Below are 12081 nucleotides of genomic sequence, written 5' to 3' on the forward strand. Positions count from 1 at the left end.
ACAGAATTGAGGCATCTATTTTCAGGTCTTGTGCTACACGGATTCGACCAAAGTCGATTTGCTCCTGATGCTCCATCCTATGTTAGGTTGAATATCCTAATGGAATAACCCGCCATTCCACGATGCTGGTCCCAGCCCAGGCCACCGTTGTGTCTCATCATCTGGATATCAGCAATACTCTCTTCACCAGCCTCCCTGACTCCAGCATTTTTCCTTCCAAATGGGCTAGGCCAAAGTTGTTCTTTTCAAAAACATGAATATTCCTGCCTACCCGTTCCTCCCCAAGCTCTCAACATCCTGCTAAATGACATCACCATTGACCCAATGGCTTCAGCTGAAAACCTAGGAGTCTTCGTGTATTCCAAACTAAGTCTTCTTCCAGCTACTTCCTGAATACGCACACAAGTATCCACAGTTCTGCATCTACTTCACTACCAGCTGGTCCAAGTCATCCTCTCTCCCCGGGGTGGCTGAAGATGCTCCCTAACTGACCACCCAGCTTCCCATCTTCCTCCCACCTCGATAATCCACACTCCATTCAATAGCACAGTGATCTTTGAAGACATAAATCAAATCACAGGATGCCTTTTAAGTGGACTTTAAAAAGTGTATCTAAGCTTCTCATTCCTGACTCTGCAGGGCTTGGTCTCTGCCTTCATCTCCATTCCCTCATCCTGTGCCGGCCTCCCTCCTATTTCTCAGGCAGGGTAAGCTCATTCCCATCTCAGGGGCTTCATGCAAACTCACTGGACCCCTGCCTCTAGCATTGTGCCCATATCTCTTGCAGTGGCAACCCCTACTTTGCATTCACGTCTAGCCCGAATACCAGTCCCCAAAGGGACCTTCTCTGACCATCCTAGTCCAAGACCAGCTCTTTCTGGCTCATTGCACCCCATCACTCAGTTTTATTTTATTTGTAGTCCTTATGTAAAATTATTTCATGTACATAGGTATTTACTTATTTCTTGCCTGTCTTCTCTTGCTCCAGAGTGTTCACTCAATGAAGGCAGCTTTTTGTTTGTTTGTTTGTTTGTTTGTTTGAGATGGAGTCACTCTGTTGCCCAGGCTGGAATGCAGTGGCATGATCTTGGCTCACTGCAATCCCCACCGCCCAGGTTCTGCCTCTGCCTCCAGAGTACCTGGGATTGCAGGCATGAGCTACAACATTAGGCTAATTTTTGTATTTTTAGTAGAGATGGGGTTTCATCGTTTCTTGGCCAGGCTGGTCTCGAACTCCTGACCTCAGGTGATCCACCTACCTCTGCCTCCCAAAGTGCTAGGATTACAGGCGTGAGCCACTGCGCCCAGTCGAAGGCAGGGGTTTACCTGATTTATTCCCTACTTATCTCCAAGACTTCACAGAGGACTTTGCACATAGTAGGTGTCTAATAAACAATTGCTGAGTAGGTGAATGAACAGTGCCTTGCACCATTCCTTGAAAAGCCTTTCATGAGCGGCTCCTGGCTTCCTTTCTCCTGCGACTACAATTATATATTTACGAGGTAATCAGCAATTGAAAAGTTCCCCGTAATAGTAACTGGAGCTTAACATACAAATAAACTGAACACTATTAAGGACGTTTTGTGGCCACTGGGGTGGATCAAGTGAGCTAATCGCCCAACTCACAGCAATTAAGCCAATTAACCATTTAGACATATGCTGAGCCATTTCCCGGCTCCAGTTTCCTGGGGCATCTGTGAAATTTGTGCGCTTTATTTATGGCCTGAGCTTCTGGTCGTAGTTAGTAACTGGAATGACTGGGGAAGCGAGAAAGGGTGGCTGGTTAAAATTTAAAAAGTCAGTGTGATGGCAAAGAAGCGAGAAGCTGGACGTTTTCCCTCTGTGGACACTTTCCCCTCCTTCCTTTCCTGTATGCAGAAAGGATGGGAAAGGCAACTATTTCTTGCCTTGATTTTTTTTACTTTGTATGCTTGGGGCTGTTTTTAACAGCCGTGCACGTCATGAAGGGAGACAGATAAAAAAAAGGCAGGGGAAGAATTGGGTAGGGGCGAGGGGTAACTCCTTGGGACACAGACTCAGATCTGGGTTCAAGTTCTGACTCTGCAGTCCGCAGTTCAGGAACCGAGCCTGAACTTCCTCATCTGGGAAATGGGGAATTACGGAGTCTGACTCACAAGCTTCTGGTGAGAGTTAAAGAGGTGAACAATGTAAAGTCCTTAAGCAGTGCCCAATGCAGGGAAAGTGCTAAATACATGGTAGTTATTATTGGTGATTTTTTTTTAAACAAAATCTTACTCTTTTTCACCCAGGCCGGAGTGCAATGGCGCAATCTCAGCTCGCTGCAACCTCCGCCTCCCAAGTTCAAGTGATTCTCCTGCCTCAGCCTCCCGAGTAGTTGGGATTACAAGCACCTGTCACCACACCTGGCATATATATATATATATATATACATATATATACATACATACACACACACATACACACACACACACACACACACACACACACACACATATATATATATATATTTTTTTTGAGACAAAGTCTCGCTTGTTGCCCAGGCTGGAGTGTAGTAGCACGATCTCAGCTCACTGCAAGCTCCACCTCCCGGGTTCACACCATTCTCCTGCCTCAGACTCCCGAGTAGCTGGGACTACAGGTGCTTGCCACCATGCCTGGCTAATTTTTTGTATTTTTAGTAGAGACAGGATTTCACCCTGTTAGCCATGATGGTCTTGATCTCCTGACCTCGTGATCCACCTACCTTGGCCTCCCAAAGTGCTGGGATTACAGGCATGAGCCAATTTTGGAAGAGATGTGGTTTCACCATGTAGGCCAGGCAGGTCTTGAACTTCTGACCTCAGGTGATCTGCCTGCCTCGGCCTCCCAAAGTGTTGAGATGACAGGCATGAGCCACCATGCCCAGCCTTTGTGATATTATTATTGAAAGACTGAAAGAAGGGAGGCAGAAAGTGCCCAGAGACTGCGGTCAGACACGACTGGTTGCAACCCCAGCTTTTCCTGGCATCTCACTGCCACATACAACTACCTTCACTTCTCTGGGCCTCAGTGAGTGCACAGCTGAGAAATGGGACTGATAATACCAGGGGGGGTCTTCACAGGAAATGGGTCTGATACTTGCAAGGCTCTGGCCTGTGGTCCTCTTCATCCCATTGGTTCCTTCTTTGCATTTTTAAGAAGGCATTCAAGGAGTTTGCCCCAGATTTCCAAGTAAGTTATGTAAATGGAGCCCAGGCCTCCAATCCTGATTTCTGAGCACCTTCCACCCTGCCTTGCTAAGGCACTTTACAATCGTGTAAAACAAAGCCATTCTTTGGAAGAGAGGCATGTTCCCAGAGATAATTGGTATGTATAGATCGGATGCTTTTTTATGGACTGCATAAAGCCTTTCATGGATATTATGCAATTTAAACCTTACAAAGAAACCCTGAGAGCATAAAAAAGGCTGGGGAAGGGCAGGTAACTTACCTCGGGTAACACAGCCCGGAAGTGGCACAGTCAGGATTCGAACCAGGCTCTGGCTGAGTCAGACACTCATACCCACTGTGCTCTCCTGCCCATGGCATGTGTGCTGTGATTTTCTCTACATCGTACTCTAGTTTGCAAGAAAATGAAAGCATCCCAGTTTCAAGATTAATCACTGGCTTTTGGAGAGAGGCCCTCACCGCCCTCCCTACTCCCAGCCCCAGCTGTTACCCTCTTCTCCTTTTCTTACTTCCACCCTGAGGGCTCCCAGAAGGCGGCAGGTCCTTGGCTGAGGATGGAGAACTGCCAGATGGATCAGGCTCTGGAGACAGAGACAGAACCTCAACATCAGAGACAGTTCCCACACACCAAGTATGTGCAGGGAGTCACGTCGGACCTGCCAACATCCTGGGCCTTCCGACTCGGCCCGGCAGCATCCCTGCATGGGATTTTGGAAAGCACTGAAAACAGACATCCCTGAACCTAAGACGCATCTCTGATCTTCTGTGGCAAGGGTGGCAGGGTTGCCGGAGACGGTTTCTTTCTGGCAATAGTCAACACCAGCTGGTGCCAGAAAGAGGAAGGAACAAATCCCCAGCGGAGATCATTGCTCAGGTTCCAGCAAGGGCTGAGGCACCCGTCGCTGGCTGCTGGTTCACTTTGACAGCAGGGTGGGGTGGAGGGGCATTTTTCCCACCCCCCTCCTTCTGCATAGTGCTGTATAGTTAATGAAACTTCTTATTGAGATGTAATATAATTTATTCAGTATGGTTATAATAATAATTACTTATATACATATATACATTTCACATCCATGCTCCTATCTATATATATATCTGCTCTATCATTATGCAGATTCTCACAGTTTAGAAATTATAAGTTGAACAGACATGAAAACAAACAGTCATGTGCTGTTATAATAGGGAGAACAAGCTACGAGGGCTGTGATTATTAAACTTTGGTGTGTGCAAGACTTATCTGGGAACTTTATTCAAAATGCAGATGGCTGGACCCAACACCAGAGCTTTCAATGCTGTAAGTCTGGGTCAAGGCTTGGGAATTTAGATGCTAAAAATTGACACTGAATTGAACACTTTAAATTGGTTAATTGTATGCTATGTAAATTTTGCCCCATTAAAAAAAAAAATTGCCAGCAGACCTCAGACTACACATTCTCATACTCTGTACTAAAACAGCTTGAGGAGGGCTTAACACAGATTGGAACATTAGGAAAAGCTACTGATGGAAGGTGCTGTCTGCATTTTCATGGAGATTTCCAGATGGGCAAGGCAGGGAAGGGTATTTCAGGCAGAGGGCACAGCATGGGAAAGATTTGGAGAAAGAGATAATATGGGAATGTGGAGAACATAGGAATTGATGGGGATAGTTGTAGGGTCCAAGACACAGGAGGCCTCACCTACCAGGGCAAGATGTTGAGGATCCTCTGAGGGCCCTGAAAATCCTTGAAGCATGTAAGGTGAGGTTGTGCTTAGAGGCAAGCCCAGGCTGACTCATAGAGACCAGCTTGGGCGATCATACATACAAAGCATAGAAGCTAATTCCAGTGGTACAAAAAGCCACAAGGACAATAATGCAGAAATCGATAGAGTAAAAAGAAAGTGTGTCCCTAAACCACCCTCCCTTTGAGGTCTTTGTAAGATACACACGTAAAATAGTTACACAAATTGGACCATGAGATGTGGGCTTTCTATAAATTCCTTTTCTCTCTCTCTTTTTTTTTTTGAGACGGAGTCTCGCTCTGTCGCCCAGGCTGGAGTGCAGTGGCGCGATCTTGGCTCATTGCAAGTTCTGCCTCCCGGGTTTACACCATTCTCCTGCCTCAGCCTCCCGAGTAGCCGGGACTATAGGCGCCTGCCACCACACCCGGCTAATTTTTTGTATTTTTAGTAGAGACGGGGTTTCACCATGTTAGCCAGGATGGTCTTGATCTCCTGACCTCATGATCAGCCTGCCTCGGCCTCCCAAAGTGTTGGGATTACAGGTGTGAGCCACCGTGCCCAGCCTCCTTTTCTTTCTTAGCAATTTAACATGGACATGTTCTCATAGCATTGCACACATTAAACTGCCTCATTCATTTTAATGGCTGCATAGCATTCTATATGGACACACTAGGTTGAAATTGTGAATACTCAATCATTTTTGATCTAGAAAATTAGTCATTTTGGTTTACTTGACCATTTCCATTTTGCCGGCCTGTTTTCTACTTTCTTCTATGCTATTGTACTCAATGGTACAACGTTTCTCTTTGAAAATATATCTCTAACCAAATGTGCAAGTGTCACACTAAGGGAGATTTCTGAAACTGGAATTGCCAGGTCAAAGATGGATATATTAAAAATTTTGGTGGGTACTGATAAGTGTTCCCCAAGGGGAAAAACATCCCTCATTCCCACTGCTAAGAAACTGATAGAGAGAAACTGTATTGAAACTGTATCTCTCAACTCTTACACGAAGATATTGTATGATAAATGACCACAAAAGTCTCAAGGCATACAACAAAATTTTTTCTTCTTGTACTCCGTAAAGGTTGCACTCAAGGTGTTCTAGAGTGCCTATTTTGCAGCATCCTCACACGCAGTGTGTGTTATCATTAAAGAAAAGTTTGCTAATTTGACCATTTTAAGTTATATCTGTTCAGATTAGGTGTGTTTCTTTTATTGTTAGTGAAGTTTATTATCTTGTGCTATGTGCTTATTTGCTCATTTCTGTGCCTTCCTTGATTAATTTCACATTCATACACGTCATTGTTTTTCTCTATTTGCTTTTATTCTTTGTTTTCTTAATGATATCCAAAAGCTCTGCTGATTGACCCTTTGCCTGGTATAGATGAGGCAAATAATTTTTCCCAGGATATTTTATGTCTCTTATTTGTTTAACCTGTAAATATTTTAATAGTATGTAGCCTAATAAATCTATCTTTACTTTTATAGCTTGTTATTTTGTTTTTATACTTAGAAACATCTTCACTGCTTGAGGTCATAAAATGCTAGCCCACATTTTCATCAGGGGTAGAGGGGAATCATGGAGTTGATGCTTTCCAGTTAACTCCAATCTATTGGGAACTGATTTTGGTGAATGGCTGTGAAGTAACAATTTAACTATATTTTTGGTTTCTACTAGTTAAACAATCATCCCAATGCTATTTGTAGAATAATCTTTTCCAAACTGAGTTGAAATGTGACCTTTATTACATGCAGATTTTTACAAATCCTCAGGTCTGTTTCTAGATTGTCTTGTTTTTGAAACTAATAAGCAAAAGTGCCTCTAATCCTTCCACCAGATTACATTTCCTGGATCCCAGCTCTGTTTCTGAGGAAGACCTTTCCTCTGTTTTTATCCATCCACCCATCCATTCATCCATCCATCCATCCATGCATCCATCCATCCATCCATCCACGCATCTGTGTATTCACTTCCTCGTTCATTCATTCATCCATGCATTCATTTATTTACTTTCCCGTATTCACATTTATTCTGAAGAGTTATGTGGCTCTTAGAATTAATGATACAAAATTGACTCATGCCAGCGAGCTTTCTGCAACAGACACTGAGCTATGCAAGTCACTCGATGAAGAAACTAACACTCAGAGAGACTAATTAAATTGCCCAAAGTCCCCTAGGTAGTAAGCTCCAAAGCAGAAATTCAAACCCAGATCAGCCTAATTTTAATTTTAACTCTGCTGGGTTCCTTATATAATAATTCCTCACATTTATTGTGCATCTACTATGTGCTGAAAATTGTGGTAGGCAGTGTGAATCCCCCAGTGGCCCAGATTCTGTCCCTGCCTAGAGAAGCTGGTAGAGGCAGGTCATTGAAAATATTACAGTTCAGTGTCTCTAAGGCTAAAAGAAGACAGCGAAGTACAAAGCTAAATGATGGATTCTCTGGTGAAGCAAAAGCTCCCAGCTTCTGAAAACATGACTTTACTCTCGGCACAGCAAATTAAAAAGCCCATTTACAGGTGAGGCCTGAAAGTCCAGAATCTGGATTTTCTAGTTGTGTCACCCATCCATTTCCACTTGGGCTGTGGTTACTGTGCCAGAGATGAAGGACTCTGGGCAGACTTTATAGGAGAGAGTGGAGGCAATAAGAGAAGAAGGAAAAAAATTCAACACCCTTCAAATCGGCCTTCTGGGCCCCATCGCTTCTGAAAACCTTGCCATCTGTTCACATAAGCATGTTCCAAAGTTTTAAGTACCTCTTTTCATGAACTCCGTTAAAGTTAACCTGGCCCAGTAATATATGGGGGAAATCTGCTATAAATAGAGGTAAATAGAGATTGTAAAGATAAATAACAATAGCAGCATGTGAGGAGTGATAATGTTCTCTATTTATGGCCTGACTCTAAAAAGGGATGGCCGGCGATACTGCGTCTTTAATGACTTACTTTTGCTTTGGCAGCCGGCACTCCCCGTTAGGGTGCTAAAGATTCAGTGACACAAAAAGCTTACAGATAATTAAATATTGATTTTTGTTTTCTAATCCTATATAAAAATTGTCCTGGGTCTCCCAGTGGTGGTTTTATCTCACCAGGACATGGGGAGAAGCGAGGGCGTCTTTTAACCCTCTTTGTGCTCCCGTTGTGTGAGTCTGGCATGCCCCTTAGAAAAAAGGGAGTGCCCAAGACTGACTTCAAGGGGCGTACAACCTGCGCTGCCACCCAGGGTTCCACCCTTGGTTTCATGCTCTGCTGGCACCCTCTTGACATTCTTGGTAGTCTTGGCACAGGAGGTTCTGCATTTTCATTTTGCACTGGATCCCACAGTTATGCACCTGGTCCTGGGGGCTTGGGTCAGCCCAAGAAATCAGGGGTGGGCAGAGCTGGACCCCCTGCTGTTCTGCTGCTGCTCAGCATGCTCACCCACTCGCCTGCCCCAAATCTTGCCAGCCATGCCAGGAACTTCAAGTCTGGGAAGAGGGCCAGAGAGAAATTTGTGATGAGAACAGTTCCTCTCCCACCCTCTGCTCCCTTTGCTCTCTCTCTCTTTCTCTTTCTTAAAAAAAAGGAAAAGAAAAAAAAAGAAAGAAAAAAAGCACTTCATTGTCATTTTGCATCTGGAGTAAAGCAAGGGGCACCTGGCAGTGTGGCAGAGTTTCGGGCTGGCTGGCTGGGAGGGTCAGAGAGCGTCAGAGAGGAGAGAGAGTTTTGGAGAGCTGGGTTCAGGTTAGGAACTTCCTTGGATTTGCTGTGAGGCCTTGGGCAAACGAATAACTCTTCTGCGCCTCAGTTTTCTCATCTGAAAAATGGAGCTATTAACAATGGCTCCTCTGCCTGCCCCTGTCTCCCACCAGGACCACTGTGGAGAGTCTCTAAGTTTACAAATAATGAGGATCTTCAAAATGCTTAGAATAAAAGTGAAGCTGACTTGCTGCTTATGGGATCAGGAATTTTATATGATTTTCTTACAGATACCAACTCGCGTACTTACTAAAGGCCTTGCACATTTTGACTCATTCAAACCTCACAACAATGTCATGAGGTTGGTGCTATTATTAACATTACCGTTTTACAGACAGAAAAATGGAAGCACAGAGAGGGTGAGTAATTCAGCTTAGGTTGCACAACCAGGAAATAGCAGAGAGGGGGTTTGAGCCAAGCACTCCTCCTGCAGAGTCCTGGCTCCTAATCACTGTGCAGGATCCTCCCTTGTTCTTTGGGTGCATCCTGCAGGAAGTACAAACTAGGGGAGTGCAGGCCGCCAAACATGGCCCAAGTGCTTTTTTTAAAAAATTATTTTTAATTGACAAATAACAACTGTTTATATGTATAGGGTGCAACGTGATATTTTGATATATGTGTACATTCCATTTGAAATTTGAATCAGTTGCCAACATTGAAAAGGAATCTCATTATTTCTATATAAAACACAAGGCCAGGCACAGTGGTTCATGCCTATAATCCCAACACTTTGGAAGGTGGAGGCAGGTGGATCACTTGAGGCCACGAATTTGAGACCAGCCTGGGCAACATAGCAAGATCCCATATCTACAAAAAATGAAAATAAATAATTAGCCAGCCTTGGTGGTGCCTGTAGCCCCAGTTACTCAGGAGGTTGAGACAGGAAGATCACCTGAGACAGGGGAGGTTGAGGCTTCTGCGAGCCGTGATTGTATGCACTCCAGCCTGGGTGACACAGCAAAACCCTGTCTCAGAAACACAAACAAACAAACAACAAACACCCTACAGATTTCCAGCATCTGTCTCTGTTTCTCTCACTTGCTCTCTCTCTCTTTTTTTTTTTTTTTTTGAGACGGAGTCTCGCTCTGTTGCCCAAGCTGGAGTGCAGTGGCGTGATCTCAGCTCTCAGCTCACTGCCACCTCTGCTTCCTGGGTTCAAGCAATTCTTCTGCCTTTGACTCCAGAGTAGCTGGGATTACAAGTACCCGCCACCACACCTGGCTAATTTTTGTACTCTGAGACAGGGTTTCACCATATTAGCCAGGCTGGTCATGAGCTCCTGACCTCTGGTGATCTGCTCACCTCCAGTATATCTTAGATGCTCTGGTAGTGATAGGCTCCTGTACCCACATGGCAAAGATCAGCTGGATTCAAGCCTCCTCCATTTGCCTCAGTCAGCACCACTCCCTATCTTCTCTTTGGCTCTAAGCCCCAGAATCTATTTCCTATTATTTATTTATTTATTTAGACAGAGTCTTACTCTGTCTCCCAGGCTGGAGTGCAGTGGTGCGACCTCGACTCACTGCAACCTCTGCCTGCCAGGTTCAGCAATTCTCCTGCCTCAGCCTCCTGAGTAGCTGGGATTACATGCACACGACCCCACACCTGGCTAATTTTTTGTATTTTAGTAGAAACAGGGTTTCACCGTGTTGCCCAGGCTTGTCATGAACTCCTGAGCTCAGGCAATCCGCCCACTTTGGCCTCCCAAAATGCTGGGATTGCAGGCGTGAGCCACTACGCCCGGCCCTATTTCCTATGATTTTACTGCATCTACTCATTGCCCTCACTTACATCCTACAGTGTGTCCGTTGGTGAGGTGCTGGGAGAGGATAAACTCAAGACCATTGTGGAAGACATCAAAAAAGAACAGCAGAATGTGGAGAAAAGCCTCCAATTTGTCACAGAATGGAGCCTGTGACTCACAGACACATGCAGATAAGGATTTCTATCACTGACTTAATGTGGACATAATTAGCAATCATATTAGAGTTCTACTGTGTGCCACTTGGAGTCTGTTTCATGTAATTATGCTGAAATTATCAGTAGAGTTCGTCCAGAGAGGGGATTCAGTCATTCTCAAAGAATTCTTTTGTGTTGACTTCATTAAGTTTCCGTTGAAGAATTCCTCTAGGTATTACAGTAGATCCAAGTATGCAAGGTGGGCTCTTTTGGACAAAAACAAATATAAAGTTACGCATGTGGGAGACTGCATTAACTAGATGGATTTCTCTCAGAAGATTCTACATGGCAAGGCAGTAGAATGCCTGACATAAAATAAACACTAAATAAACATGAGATAAATTACCAAATAGTTCTCATGGGTCATAGCTCAGAGGTAGGACTTACCCTCCAGGGAAAGGTTGGACAATAGGTTTCACATCACCTGCCAACTCGGAGCATGAATAGTTCTGTCCTGAGGCATTGTGTTAAGAAGGATGCTGAGGGTGTGTCCATGCTAAAGATAAATATGATGGACAGAGGATGTCTGCTGTGGGTGGGAGAGAGGCTCTGACAGCCAAAAGGCTAGGAATTCACCCCTTCCAAGCAGTGATCTGATTAAACTGTAATCAGAAATATTGTTCCAGATACTACATGGAGGCTGGATTAGAAGAGGTGACACCCAAAGAATTAGGCTGGTGCACAAGTAATTGTGGTCTTTGCCCTTACTTTCAATGACAAAGACCGCAATTATAAAACAAAAACCATGCCAGGTATTCTAATAGGGTGAGTTTAATATAGGGATCTGGTGTTGACAAACTGGAAAAGCACAAAGAAGAGGTGAGGGGGAAGCAGAGACAGTAACTGAGGGGAGCAGCTGCCTTTCTTGGGCTGAAAGAGCAAAGAGAGAAGTTGGGGGGAAAAAGCTTGGAGGAAGACCCAGAACTCTGCTGGCACTCAAGAGCCCAGAACAGGGGCCATGCAGAGCTTGGGTACCGACTTCTGAAGAGGTGATATGCAAGGCTACTTGTCACAGGAGGAAAAAAAAAAAAAAAAAAAACAACTCTCCAGGAACTGACTGTCATGGCTGGGATGATGAGCCACTGCTTCCGTCATGCTGACAGAAACTGCAGGCAGGCTAGGTGTGATGGCTCAGGCATGCAATCCTTCACTTTGGGAAGCCAAAGAGGAAAAATTGCTTGAGACCAGGTGTTTGAGACCAGCCTGGGCAACATAGTGAGACCCATCTCTAAAAAAATAAAAACGCTGGGCATGGTGGCCCGCGCCTGTGGTCCCAGCTGCTCAGCAGATGGAAGCAGGAGGATGGCTTGAGTTCGAGGCAGCAGTGAGCTATAATAGCACCGCTGCACTCCAGTCTTGGCAAAAGAGTGAGACCTTGTCTCTAAAACAACAACAAAGAAAACAAAAAGAAAAATAAGAAAGAAGGACAGAAAGAAAGAAAGAAAGAGAAAGAGAAAAAGAAAGAAATAGAAAA

Source organism: Piliocolobus tephrosceles, chromosome 19 (genome assembly GCF_002776525.5).
Source record: "Piliocolobus tephrosceles isolate RC106 chromosome 19, ASM277652v3, whole genome shotgun sequence".
NCBI lineage: Eukaryota > Metazoa > Chordata > Mammalia > Primates > Cercopithecidae > Piliocolobus > Piliocolobus tephrosceles.